General features: G+C 38.0%; 1 long non-coding RNA gene across 1 annotated transcript; it reads left to right on the top strand.

Moving 5' to 3' along the window:
- The first annotated feature begins 576 nt into the window (after nt 1-576).
- Nucleotides 577-2,024, top strand: LOC125311176. Its single transcript, XR_007196456.1, has 3 exons — nt 577-658; nt 1,348-1,459; nt 1,736-2,024. It is a non-coding gene; the product is annotated as an uncharacterized LOC125311176 (long non-coding RNA).
- The last annotated feature ends 11,492 nt before the right edge of the window (nt 2,025-13,516 follow it).

The raw sequence follows: 13,516 nt of genomic DNA, 5'->3' as shown, positions 1-13,516 counted from the left end.
TGAGATCTTTAAAAAAGAATAAAGAAAAAGTTTTTAAAAAAAGGCGCTAAAACAAAAATACTTGGTCTTGAATTGGTCTTTTACTGTGTAATAATAGACATGTATTTTCTTTACTTCCTTTGATTAGGCATGTGCTCCTTTACTTCTGCATACCATATGCTTTTGTGCTCCCATGTGTCTTTCTTCACAGCCCTCTCGTTACTGTCTTGTTCCCCTTGCACCTGTGTCTTGTTATCTTTACCAGTCCTGCGTATTTTAAACCCTTTGTTTTCATGAGTTCTTTATTTGTCAGTGTCTGAGTGTTTGGGCTTCTCCCTGTAATTCAAGATTCTTTGTTGTGGTTCAAGTTTGTCAAGTGTATTGTGTGCTGTTTTTAGTGCAATTTTCTTTGGATTTATTTAGTGCTTCAGTTTGCCTCAAAGTTTTTTTTTTTTTGGATTATCCTGTAAGTCTTATCCTGTAACTTAATGTACAATATAAGGAGTCCCAAATGTTGCAATTCCTTTTTATGCTCCTTTCGACTTTTTGTTTCCCAACATCCACTTTCATGTAAGGCCAAGCGTCTCCAAATGAACACGGCTGACCAGGTCACGTCACGGTATGAATAATGAAAGTGCCGGGCTGTAGTCTTTGCATGCAACTCGATGACCCGCTCAAGGTAAGGCCAAGGCCTTGGGAATGGTCCAGAGATAAGCCAGGGCTTACTGTTTGATCCCATTTGCTCATGAAATATGAACGCAGTCTCTGTTGGTACAGCATGTCTGACTGAAGAGTGTGTGTGTGTGTGTTTGTGCCCTAATATGGTAATGAAATTGCTCAGCTGTACTTACAGTATCACAGAGCTACTGGGGTCTGCTCATATTTGTCCTGAATATTGATGGAATTTAGTAAAATACTGATGGGGATTTAGACAAAGGCTGGTTTGGAGTAGAGAGACATTCTACTGCTTCCCGCTAAGGATGAGCGATCAATACCATATTCTGCTGTGTAAATTAATGGCAGTCTTACAAGCTACTCACTAAACATAATTACACAGGATTTTGGAATTCTGCAGACTCACATTGTAGTAAACAGAGTAACACACTGATATGTATGTACTTTAATTCTTACATATGTCTTTCAATTCAATACTCTCAACATTTTATTTAAGAGTAGCAGCAATATTCCTGTAATTATTCTTTGTTTGTGTGTAATGCCACCAAACAATAAGAACACAAATGAGTAGAATGAACCACCAGTGAAATCTCTGGCCACCTCACCTCCTGTTGAGGTTTCTGCTTTCTGATGATCATATTTTTTGTCTGCTATTTACTCTATAAAACCCCTTTCTCACTGAATATTTTACAGGTGTACACGGCAGCCACGTGTAATGGTTCATAAAAAAAAAATCCATCAAGGATTTAACATGATCCCACCCCCACCGCCTCATACCACCCCTCTTCCTCCGAACCATTCAGTGGTGAATATCAGTTGTCTCACAAAATTGAAAGAAATGAATCATATAGCACAAAGTGCAAAACATGATTTGACTAAAATATTCATAGCAGCCAGTGATTATGTGAAAAAAGACTTTGACATTAACAAAACAAGCAGAAATATTAAATATAGACTTAGTTTGACAGTCTCATGTCTTTAGAAACACACACAGATTAGCAAAGTCAATCATGAGTGAATGAACCAAAAATATATCATCCCAGTTCTGTTTCTAACATTGGGCATTTTTACTTTGTTGCAGTTAGTCGTGAAACAGAAACCCCTGCAAACTCCTCAGAGAAGAACACCAGAACGGTGCTTGGGCTTATTGGAGGGACATCATACAGGCATTTGAAAAGCCTTTTCAGCCAGGGCCTGGTGCATGGAGAGGAACGTGGTGGTATCTGTCAGGAGGCTGATGTGTTGATGTGTTATGCATTTTGAGCTGTATGGGTTATGGCCCTCTGATGTGCTGGCTTCATGTCTTTGTGGCACTGGAGCTGTGAAGGATGAAATGAGATGGAGGAGAGGGTGGGGGGGGGGCACAAACACACAGATACTTACACATGCGCACACACACACACACAGAGAGACACACACACAGTCTTAAATGTAGCCAGACACTCCCAGTGGCATGACTGAATGAATGGATTTACACAGGTCAGCCCAAACACAGGAGGCTAAGGCTGGAGTGAGAGGTGAGCACCAAAAGTGGCGACTTCTTGCGACTTCAAACAGGAAGTTCTTTTTCCTCTTTTCTTCCTTTAACACTTCTCCGGGAAGATGCTGTTATGAAGCAGCTTGAGAGATGTTTCAAAGTACATCTAGTCTGAGGTTGATGATTCCTATACAGTCTAGGTATTATTTACATATGTCTCTCTATGTGATATAGAAATTCATAAATGGTAATTGCACAATCATTTTTCATTAATATTTAGTGCTCACTGTATAATGTATTGCATAGGGATGTGTTTATCTTCATTAGGAGGTAAGATATTTTGGTCCAGTTGAAGGTGATGAAGTCTATAGTCAGGGTGATTCACATCTGCTGTCTTTTCCTCCTCTGAAATGCTGTATGAAATAAATCTGAAGGCAATCATCTTACCAGTGCTAAGTGAAATTATTCATTATTAATTGGTAATGGATATCAGTCAGACAGTCAGCAATCTACTGTCATCTGTCATTTCAGGATGCAAGTGCTTTACAATGAGTTAAGCCAATGATTTTAAGCCAAAGGCTTGCTCTGATGCACGTTACTCATGGCCAAATGGAGGAGCAGAGTTTGACATTTAGATGGTTCAGAGATTACCCATTAAATGCTCTATGGCTCCTCGATGAAGTAGAGAACTGATTTAAATGAATTGATATTTGCATAGTCTGATCCTAGGTAAACAGCCACATTGATTGGCAGCTTGTGGCTGGGAGATATAATAAAATATCAGTCATTTATTAAGCTGTGCTGTCAATGAGGTGCAAAATCTCTCCAACAATCAGTGTCTGGTATGTCTTTGCTAACTCTATGGTTAAATGATAAGCCTTTGTACTATAGAGTGGATGCCAGTGTTGTAATCGACTCATTAAACCTTGAGTCTGAGTTTAGTCTCGAGCCCTCAGTGTTCGAGTCCAAGTCAAGTCCAAGTCATTTATAAAAAAAATATGAATCTAGTCCCTTTTGATCTGACTCAAGTCTGAGATAAATTACAAAAAAAAACTGTCACCTTTTAAATGCCAAAAAACACACATGCACATGCTTTAAAACACATTGATAGCTGTGAAAAGTGTAAAGATGTGCATTCCATACCATACCATTCCATTCACAAAAAATCAGGACTATTTAGAAAAATGCTGACGGCGCTAGTGTTAAGAAAAAGGATCTAAATTCTTGTCTCCAAACTATAAGTTCGAATGCAGTCAATGCACAAGTTAGAGCCCAAGTCTGAAGATGAAAATCAAAAGAAAGATATGAACACAGTTAAATGCTCCCATAAACGTTATTCCGTAACGTTTTGATCTTGAGTACCTTTGTATCTCTTAGACACTCTGCTTACCAATTTCTTCAAAACTGTTTTTCATCTTATAGCAGCAGATGTCCTTCAAATTCTAAATGTATCACTGCTGTCTGGCACTTTTCCTAAATCACTGAAAACAGCTGTTGTAAAGACACTTCTCAAGAAGAATAACCTGGATGCCTCTATGCTAAACAACAACAGGCCAATCTACCTTTTATTGGCAAAATTATTGGAAAAAGTAGTCTTTAATCAACTAACCACCTTCCTAACATCAAATGGGTATTTTGATTACTTTCAGTCTCGTTTTCGGGCAAATCACAGCACTTAAACAGCTCTCATTAAAGTTTTCAATGACATACGCCTCAACACAGATTCAGGTAAAACATCAGTCCTAGTGCTACTGGACATGCATTTCACTCTGTTGATCACAATATTTTACTACACAGACTAGAACACTGGGTTGGATTTACAGGCATAGTTATCAACTGGCTAAAATCATATCTACAAGAAAGGAGCTTCTTTGTTGCCATCGGAAACTGTACTTCAGCACCAACATCATTGACTTGTGTTGTGTTCCCCAGGGGTCGATCTTGGGGCCACTGTTATTCAACCTCTATATGCTCCCACTTGGACAAATCATCCAAAATAATTTGATTTCATATCATAGTTATGCAGATGACACACACAACATCTGGATGTCTCAAAATTTTCATCAGCTGAACAAAGAAAAAACTGAAGTTTTTATATTTGGTAAAAAAGAGAAAAGACTTAGGGTTGCCTCTCTCCTTGACACAAAAGGGTTGAAGGCAAAAGATACTGTTAAAAACAGCCACATGAAAGCAATAACTAAATCAGCTTTTTACCACATCAAAAATATTGCCAAACTTAGAGAGCTGGTGTCAAAACATGAAAACTCATCCATGCATTTATCTCCAGCAGAGTGGATTACTGCAATGTACTCTTCACAGGCCTTCATAAAAAGACTATTAAACAGCTTTAGGTGATACAAAATGCAGCAGCTACAGTAGGATTCTAACAAAAACTAAAAGAACTGACCACATTACTCCAATTCTTAAGTCCCTGGCTGCACTGGCTTCCAGTAAGTCACAGAAATTACTTTAACCACATCATTTTCATATCCCGCCAGCGGGACGGTTACCCCCCTCCCCCACCTCCCCCCAACATTTTAAATCAATTGTATGCACCATATTGCTATGTAGCATAGTAATGTTTAAAGCTTTGGCTCTTGGGAATCCAAAAATGACAACTTTTTTCATGTACAATCTGTATAGTGCTTTACATTTTCAGATTAATTTTATTTTGTCTCAATTAAATTTGATCCAAAATGCCCCCCTCCCCCTCCTCCGCTTTTGGTGCTACCCTGACTTCTGGCTGCAGTGGCGCTGCAGCACCATAAGTAGATGCAACACATTGGGTACTGAAATAATGTACAGTAAGCATCTGAGTGTCAGTATGCATTTTGGATAACAAAAAGTCCTATGGGGAGTTTCCATAGTCATTTTACAAAACGCATGAGCATACCTTGGAAAATAATGGTCTCTAAAGCACTCATATTTTCATTCTATATTGATCTACTTTTGCACACAGCCTCACAAGACCTGGTGCTAGGGCTCAGTTGTGTTTGTAATGGATATCAAGTGACCCAGAGGGCTGAAATGTGGTCAGTTCAGAGATGCTTGTAATCCGGCAGAAAGAAAAAACTATATTCTAGCCTCTGTAACTCTGTGTGCGTACTGTGTGCGTAATCACACAGTTATTTTTTTGACTGTTTCCTACGAAAACTACAGGTTCTAAGCTTTCTATAGAGGTCCAACATTTGATGGTAGGCCCCAAAAGAGGTGGGAACAATGCCCTTGTAAATAGGCACAGTGCAATTTCAGGCAAAAACTTGAAATTTGTATTGAGATCTTTAAAGCACTATTGCTTGTTTATGAATCAGTAAATGGAGCAGGACCTAAATACCTATCAGACATGCTTCAGCAGTACACACCTTCGCGTCCTCTCAGGTCCCAGGTGAAAACCCTGTTAGTAAAACCTACTGTTAGAACTAAACATGGTGAAGCTGCTTTTAGTTGCTATGCGGCTCAGCTCTGGAACCAACTTTGAGATGACATCAAAAAGGCCCCAACTGTAGCCAGTTTTAAATCTAGACATAAGAACAAACTGTTGGCTCAGATGCTTTCCGCTAACTGCGCTGCGAGTTACAAATTCTGAATCTGCCTTGAAAATTATTCTACCTTGTCTTTTATTACTTGTATTACTTCTTTACTACTTTTGCCTTTGTTTTTAATGAATTATTCTTTATTTTTAAATGATTTTACCTTGTGCATTTTATGTTTTCTTTTTATTATGATCTTTACCTTTTAAACTATTCTTTGACTATATTGCCCTTCTATGCTTTTATTTGTTATTACTGTTTACTTTTGTTTATGTAAAGCACATTGAATGACCTCTGTGTATGAAATGCGCTATATAAATAAACTTGACTTGACTTGACTGTCAGGCATTGTAAAAAAAAAGTTTTAAAAAAGTTTTTTTACCACTTAAAGATTGAAAAAGGTTTTTTTTAACCACTTTAAGATCGAAACGTTGCGGAATAAAGTTTATGGGATCATCAATTTCTTTTGATTTTCATCAGGGGGCAGCCGAAGCCTACTGGTTAACTTGTAACTGTATGGTTGCCGGTCCGAACCAGTAGGCACGGCTGAAGTGCCCTTGAGCAAGGCACCAAACCCCTCAATGCTCCCTGAGCGCTGCTGTTGTTGCAGGCAGCTCACTGCACTAGGATTAGTGTGTGCTTCACCTCACTGTGTGTTCACTGTGTGCTGAGTGTGTTTCACTAATTGTCTAGAGTGAAGTCTGAGTCAAGAGTGCTAAAGTCCAAGTCAAGTCAGGCGTCCTTAAAATCAGGGCTCAGGTCTGAGACCTGCACTCAAATACTACAAAAATAGGATCTTACATGCTGTGTATGGGTGAAATGTTAGTATTTTAGTGTAGTATTCCAAAGGTATTCAAATTATGTTTCCTAAACAAAGTTTGGGAGTAGCCCATAGGGTTTATTGACAGCCATCACTCACTCCACTTCCATTCGTAGGGAATAACCCCCACCCCCTTACTTCTCATTACGTCATGCTGGAGTTGCAAAGCCTCCCACCTCCTCCCCTGCTCCTCCATTTCACTATTAGATCTACGCTCTAAATTACCCTTCATCCATAGGAGGTATTAGCATTGGCATCCCAGGACCATGGCCAGCTACCAAGCCAAACTTGCTATTTTCTGCAATCAGTCTAAGCAATCCAATGAGAGAACTAGTGAACTTACAGCTATCTGCAAAGGTACCTTTGCTTCCAGCTTGTTTTGCATTTGGTATTTCGCAAAAAAATTAACATGTTGTAATTTGAGATGTAGTGTTGAAAGCCTACTTTTCATCCACAGAACAAAATTCCTGTTTTTTTTTCACAGTGAAAGAAAACTCAAAGATGGGTTACTGCAGGAGTTGATCCATGCAAATATGAACAGATTATGAACCACTGGGCCCCTGGGTACAGACATGAAAAGGGCCCCCCTGTTCACCGTAAAAAGTTAATAACTCAGTAATGGTAGGGGAGTCTGCGGGTATACCCAACCCACCCCCCCCCCCAACCCCTAAAATGTTGACTTCTGGAGAGTTTTGTGGGAAAAAATGGCCATATTGACACTTTCAAATATGACATAAACATCAACAGATTTAAGGCATCTTGCTGTGAAAAAAAGATGCCAATTACATAGCATGATTATCATACATACTGTAGCATGACCTGTGTTATTTGACTGAGGGGCCCCATTCTTATATCAGGGGTGAATAACATCACCCTTATAATTGAGGGGCCCTATTAAGACATATCACATAACATAACCCATGTTATTTGACTGAGGGGCCCTAGATATCAGTTATCCCTGCATACAAACACTTTTTTTACCAATACAGTTTTTAGCACTACTTTCCTTTTTAAAAAATAAATAAATAAATAAATAAATAAATCAGAAGAGCAGTGAAAGGACCTGTTTGCCTGGTTTTGGTTACCAAGGAAACACTAAGACCAGAGAAGTGAATTCTCTCACAGAAGAACAGATGCTCATATAGAATTAGTGAATGCCTTACATTTTTGACAGTATTCATGACATTGTTGCACTGAAATGGTTTTATCTTTATGTGAAGTGCATGATTGTCATTACCTATAGAGGCGCATCATCATTTCTACATGAGGTGCATGCCATAAATGTTCCAGCTGCAAATGGTTTAGTTTAATTTAGGGTTTAGGGTTTAGTATGAACACCATCATGATATGTAAAGTCATGCTTTAACATGTGAATAATTGTCATTACTGTCCTGTTCTGATGAGCTACTAAATGATTAATAAGTAAATGATTCATGACATTCCTTGAGACTTGCAGTGACTTACTGTGCACGCTTTTAGATGGGCAATGTTCAGTTAAGTGAAAAGGATATATATTGTACACTACTATTATAATGTTATCGCTATCATATTCTTTAAGGTACCCTATTGTGTTGCTGAGATATGTTGTGTTGCCCTGATATATAAATATCATATCAGCCAAAGAGGACACATGTAACTCCTCTCCTAGTTACTCTCCATTGGCTCCCTACTGTATAGTAGCCAGAATTAAATTTAAATCTCTCACTTTGGCCTATAGGACACTGACTGGATCTGCTCCTAGTTATTTAAATTCAATAATCAAGCCTTACATCCCCAACCGCCCACTGCGGTCTTCTGATGAGCGTCTTATGTCGACCAGTCATAAAAACTAGGTCTAATTCAAGACTCTATTCCTCAGTGGTTCCATGTTGGTGGAATGAGTTGCCCAGTGCTCTCCATTCCTGTGGTAGTTTTGAGTCGTTTTAAGAGGGGTCTAAAGACATTCCTGTTCAACATGTACTTAGTTGTTTAAGCGCTTATGTGTTATGGTTTGTATAATATTGTTTTATTTTCATTAGGCTGTTGATTAATTTGACATTATTGTTTATTATTGATATTCTCCTTAATGTAGTCTTACCATGTCATTGTTTTTATATTATTGATTGAATGGACATTATTACAGTGCATGAAAATGCACTCTTCTGTTATCCAAAGTCTTCTTCTTCTTCTTATTATTATTATTATTATTATTATTATTATTCTTCCCACCAAATTTCTGCATCTAATTCAGCTTTAACTGTTTAATGTAGAAACTTTGTTCAAACTTTGTAACGTAGGTCTTGGAAAAGGACACGTGGGGAATGTATTTTTCACTTTTGTAAACTTTATACTTTTTGAGATATTAATAAAAAACAATCTTATTTTTCCCCTTAACATGGGCTGATGACATCACAATGGGCTAATTAACTTGATTTGCACCTGTATCAACTTCCAGCTGCTCACTACTAGGACCCATCAAAGGGCCAGTTAAACTGATTGCACCTGTATCAACTGCTTTCTGCTTAACTAGGCCAACTCTCTTTGTGTCCCTCCATTCTACAAGGATATAAGGCACATTCCATCCAACTTTCTATCCATTCATCCTCTTCAAACCATTCACTCATCCACCCATTAAACTATCCATCAACATCCATTAAACAATCTGCCTATCAACATCCATTCAACTTTCTGTCTATCAACATCCATTACACTATCTACATTCAACTTTTAAACTATATACTCTGTCTCAGGCTTTAAGCATACAATCTGGCTCTCTTAAGACTACTATTTCCTCTGCCCACAACTGTTTCAAAATAAATGTCCTCACTACAATAATTCACTATTAAATAATTTAACTATTTAAACTACTCAACTATTTAACTGTTCAGCCATTTCAACTGTCAGTTGTTATCAACTATGACTCCTGCCAACTGTTTCCAAATAAAAGTTTGTTTGGCATTTTATGTTAATATACAGTATGTTTATATTTTCATGCACTGGTAATTTCCTCGAAATTAAATTTTCTAGTTGTTTTATTATTGCTTTTCCCCTCATTTTCATTGCTTATTTTATTAGACTATTAATTGAATTGATATTGTTGTTTATTATTACTATTCTCCTTATTATATTTGACCAACATTCTAATCTGTTCCCTGTTCAATTTTAAATATTATGTTGTTTTGTATTTGTGTGTCGCTTTGGACAAAGGCGTCTGCCAAATCCATAACCATAACTATATATAAATATATAGTTATGGTTATGGTTTTGAGTGATATATATATATCACTCAAAACATATTCCGCAATAAAGTGTGAAACACTCTGTTCTAGCATAAAAAATGCATAATGTGTGTCTGACATCAAATGGTCTATAATTAAATGATCTACAGCATATGTCCATGAGGTAGCACTGAGTGATCAGAGAGTGAAACCTGCAGTACTTTAGAATATGTCTCAGTGGGTCTGCCAGTCTTTTTGATAAGACAGCAGCATGTATTAAAGCTCTGAACGCACCCATTCAGCAGAGAAGAGGGAAGAGGTAGAGAGGTAATGAAGAGGGACAGAAAGAGCAAGAGTGGGGAAAAAAGAAAGTGGGTGAGAGAAAGAAAGATGGAGAGAAAGTGAGAGGGAGACAAGGAGAGGAACAGGTAGGTATGACATGTCACCCTAATCCTTACACGAGTCAAGCATAATGAGACAACCGTTTCTTTTTTCCGCTTGCAGATTAAAGGCACATATTTGCCTATGAGTGTAGCCAATGTTTCTGCCTTGCCATAGAGATATATGGAGGCAAAAAAGCTTGACTCTGTTAAGTCTTTTTTATCATTACATTTACATTTATTCATTTAGCAGACGCTTTTATTCAAAGCCACTTACACATGTCAATTATATTGCAAAGGCCATTGTCTCTGGAGCAACTCGAGGTTAAGTGCCTTACTTAAGGGCACAACGGTGGAAGCTGGGTATTGAACCCAAGACTTTTCAGGCTTGCTAGTCCGGCTACACACAACCAGCCACTACACAACCAGCACCCCATTATCATGCTTTACCTCAGTCTTTCACTACAATCAAACTGTAATGTCCTAATAATTACAAATATAAACAACAATTTTCACAAAAACAAAAGAAGTAAATAATAAACAAACTGGAGATCAGATCTAAGGTGTGCTTCCATTGTGGCGGCGGCTGATAAGGATGTTATCTGGCACTGTTTGCCACACACCTCTGGGGAGACGCTGTCCAAAGTCAATCTCCAAATAGAAATTGCAACGCCTGTCAGTCTTCATCACAAGGAACAGTTCCACTTTCCCTGTGACTAAACAGCTGAACGAGTCTAATTGATAAGCGTGAGAAATCACTGAGAAGCATGGTGCACAGAGATCAAACCACCTAAAGAGCAAAGAGCTCTACTCCTCTGATCGTCAGTTAAGGCCTGAAATTAAAGAATGTGACTTAGTGCGGTAGCACAGCACAGATACTGCCGCCACAGATATGCTGTTGAGCCCCTTTGTCATGTCATCTTTTTACATTTAATCTGTGAATTATTAATATATTAAATAATTGATCGTATGGACACTGTGTACTGTATTGACACAGTAGTACAACATTTAAAAACAATTGTTTATAAAAGTTATTTTTAATCAAAATGTGAATGATACCTAGCTGAAAAACATACCTTCATACTTATTGACATGGGGCTTGGTGTCTTTCTGCAAAGCAGTAGTAAGAGATATTCATCTAGAGATTATCCTTGGTGAAAACAACCATTACTTTGTAAGGGAAAATTACAGCTGTTTTCTACATTGAGGAAGAACACTGCTCAACTTCACATGGCTGCAGCCTGTAAATGATAATTGTAAAGTGCACTAATTTAACAGAGCTGCTGCTTATTATGGACTCTAATTGGGAGTCAGGTGCAGGCATATCAACCGAAACAGCAGGTACCATCACCACCACCAAAAATAGAAACTGCAGATGCACAGATTCAAGTCAAACAAATATAATGCAGGCCTACAGTATATGATAAATCAAACCTAATATTATCTATATATCTATATCAGCTAAGGCACGTAATCAGGTATAATCAGCCCACAGGTTATACTGTAGAGAAACACCAAACAGAGCCAATCAGACGCTTATAAAAAGGGATATAATGACATGATTATGTGTATCAGAAAATCATTTCAGCCTCAATATTATCAAATTTCTTATATAATAGCTAATATGCTATGATATGATACTCTATACCAATGGATGCAACTGAGAGTGTTGACATTGCAATTTAATCACATTAATATTGTATTAATATACTGTATTGTCACAAATCGGTCTAGACTTAGGAGACTTATCCCAGAAAAGGAGCTACTGTACACTCATTAATACTCAGGTCCATAGGCCCTTTCTTGGCCATATCAAACTGCATGAATCCATTTTACTTGGATAATTAAAAGTATGTTTCAGTAACTTTAAAAGAATCTGACACATTATTTGTTTAATTACATAAGCTCTTTGTTTAGAATTGAAACTCTTGACTTACAACAAACACACATCAGAGAATCATGTTCCCCATTTAATTACAGAGTAATGAGTAATTGAATGTAAAGAAAGTTTGGTGTTTCAACATCAAGCACCAAAGATTATAATCTAACAAACTATGCATCTCTAGAGGATCCATCCACCCCCCATACCTCACCCTCCACCTACTCCAATCTGTTCACCACATGTCCCCTCACCCTCACTCTCACCTCCACAATCAACTGCTGATGTGCCCCTCCCTCATGCTGCTACCACAGACAGTGTGGTTCCATATGGCAAGCCGATTGAGCATTTATTCTGATATCTTGATATCAGGCATAATTGTTATGTACATGTAAGCCATTTTTGTCAACTAGTTAACTACTGAGCCATGTTTGTGTGAACTAGTCAGAGGTGTCAAGTAACGAAGTACAAATATTTCGTTACTGTACTATAGATACTTTAGGCATCTATACTTTACTCCATTACTTATTTTTCTTCCTATTTCTGACTTCTACTCATTACATTTTCACACAAGTATCTGTACTTTCTATTCCTTACATTTTTAAAACAAACGTTACTCGTTACTCTTGGCTTCAGTTTAATAGTTATAAATATTTATTTCACGTCATGTGCGCCATCCAATGCAGATCATTGGCGCCATCCACACCTATTGAGAACTAGTGAGTCATATAACGCAAACACTCATTGGTTAGCTATTCGTCAAATTTGTGCTGACGCGAAAGGAAATCATCAGAAGCAAGCAGGTGTTCTGCAAACGCTAAGTGTATGTCAATGTCGGATTCAGAAAAAGATTTCGAAATGTCTGAAAGGTCGGACACAGGAGAGAGCGTGTCGGGAGATGGAGACGGAGACCAACAAGACCTCCCTCATCCTTGGCCCTATCTCAAAAGAATTTTTCGAAATAGTTGGGAGCAAAAATGACTCGTGGAAAATGCAATGCAAACTCTGCACACCCAAGACCCACGTTATTTTGGCGTTCAATTTTGGCGTTCAAGAACTTTGTAACATGTAAAGGTAAGTTGTAAGCTTATTCTTTGTTACTATCGAACTGTGATAATTCATATTTTGCTGCAGCTTGGCTAGCATAGGGACATGCCAAGACATGTCCGGGAAGCAGCTAAGATTGTCGAAGGCGTTAGCCTTGCCTCTTTGATGTTTTCGGAATAAGCTGCCCCCAATCTCTACAGTGTGAGCTACTACACTCTTGTAAGCTTAAGACGTCTAATATCTGGTTTATTTTGCCATGTTAAGTAATCGTGTGCCTTCAGCGTTTTTCACTGTCTTCAATTGTGTTGGTTGTGTGGGCAATTGAATTAACAATTTCATAGCCTTCATGTCATCTCTCCAAAATTGCTTGAATTCAATTTCCAAATATTTTCATCACGTTTTTACCCTGGGCAATTGTGTCCAAGTGTGACTTGTGTGAGATGGTGGCCACTTAGTGCATAAGTAAAGGAAATGTGGCTGAACAAAAGTGTAACAATGTTGACAGTGCCCTCGTAATGAACTAATTATTAAA

Source organism: Alosa alosa, chromosome 18, assembly GCF_017589495.1.
Source record: "Alosa alosa isolate M-15738 ecotype Scorff River chromosome 18, AALO_Geno_1.1, whole genome shotgun sequence".
Classification (NCBI taxonomy): domain Eukaryota; kingdom Metazoa; phylum Chordata; class Actinopteri; order Clupeiformes; family Clupeidae; genus Alosa; species Alosa alosa.
Note: the sequence above shows the minus strand (reverse complement) of the source record. Positions and strands in the feature narration are given on the sequence as shown.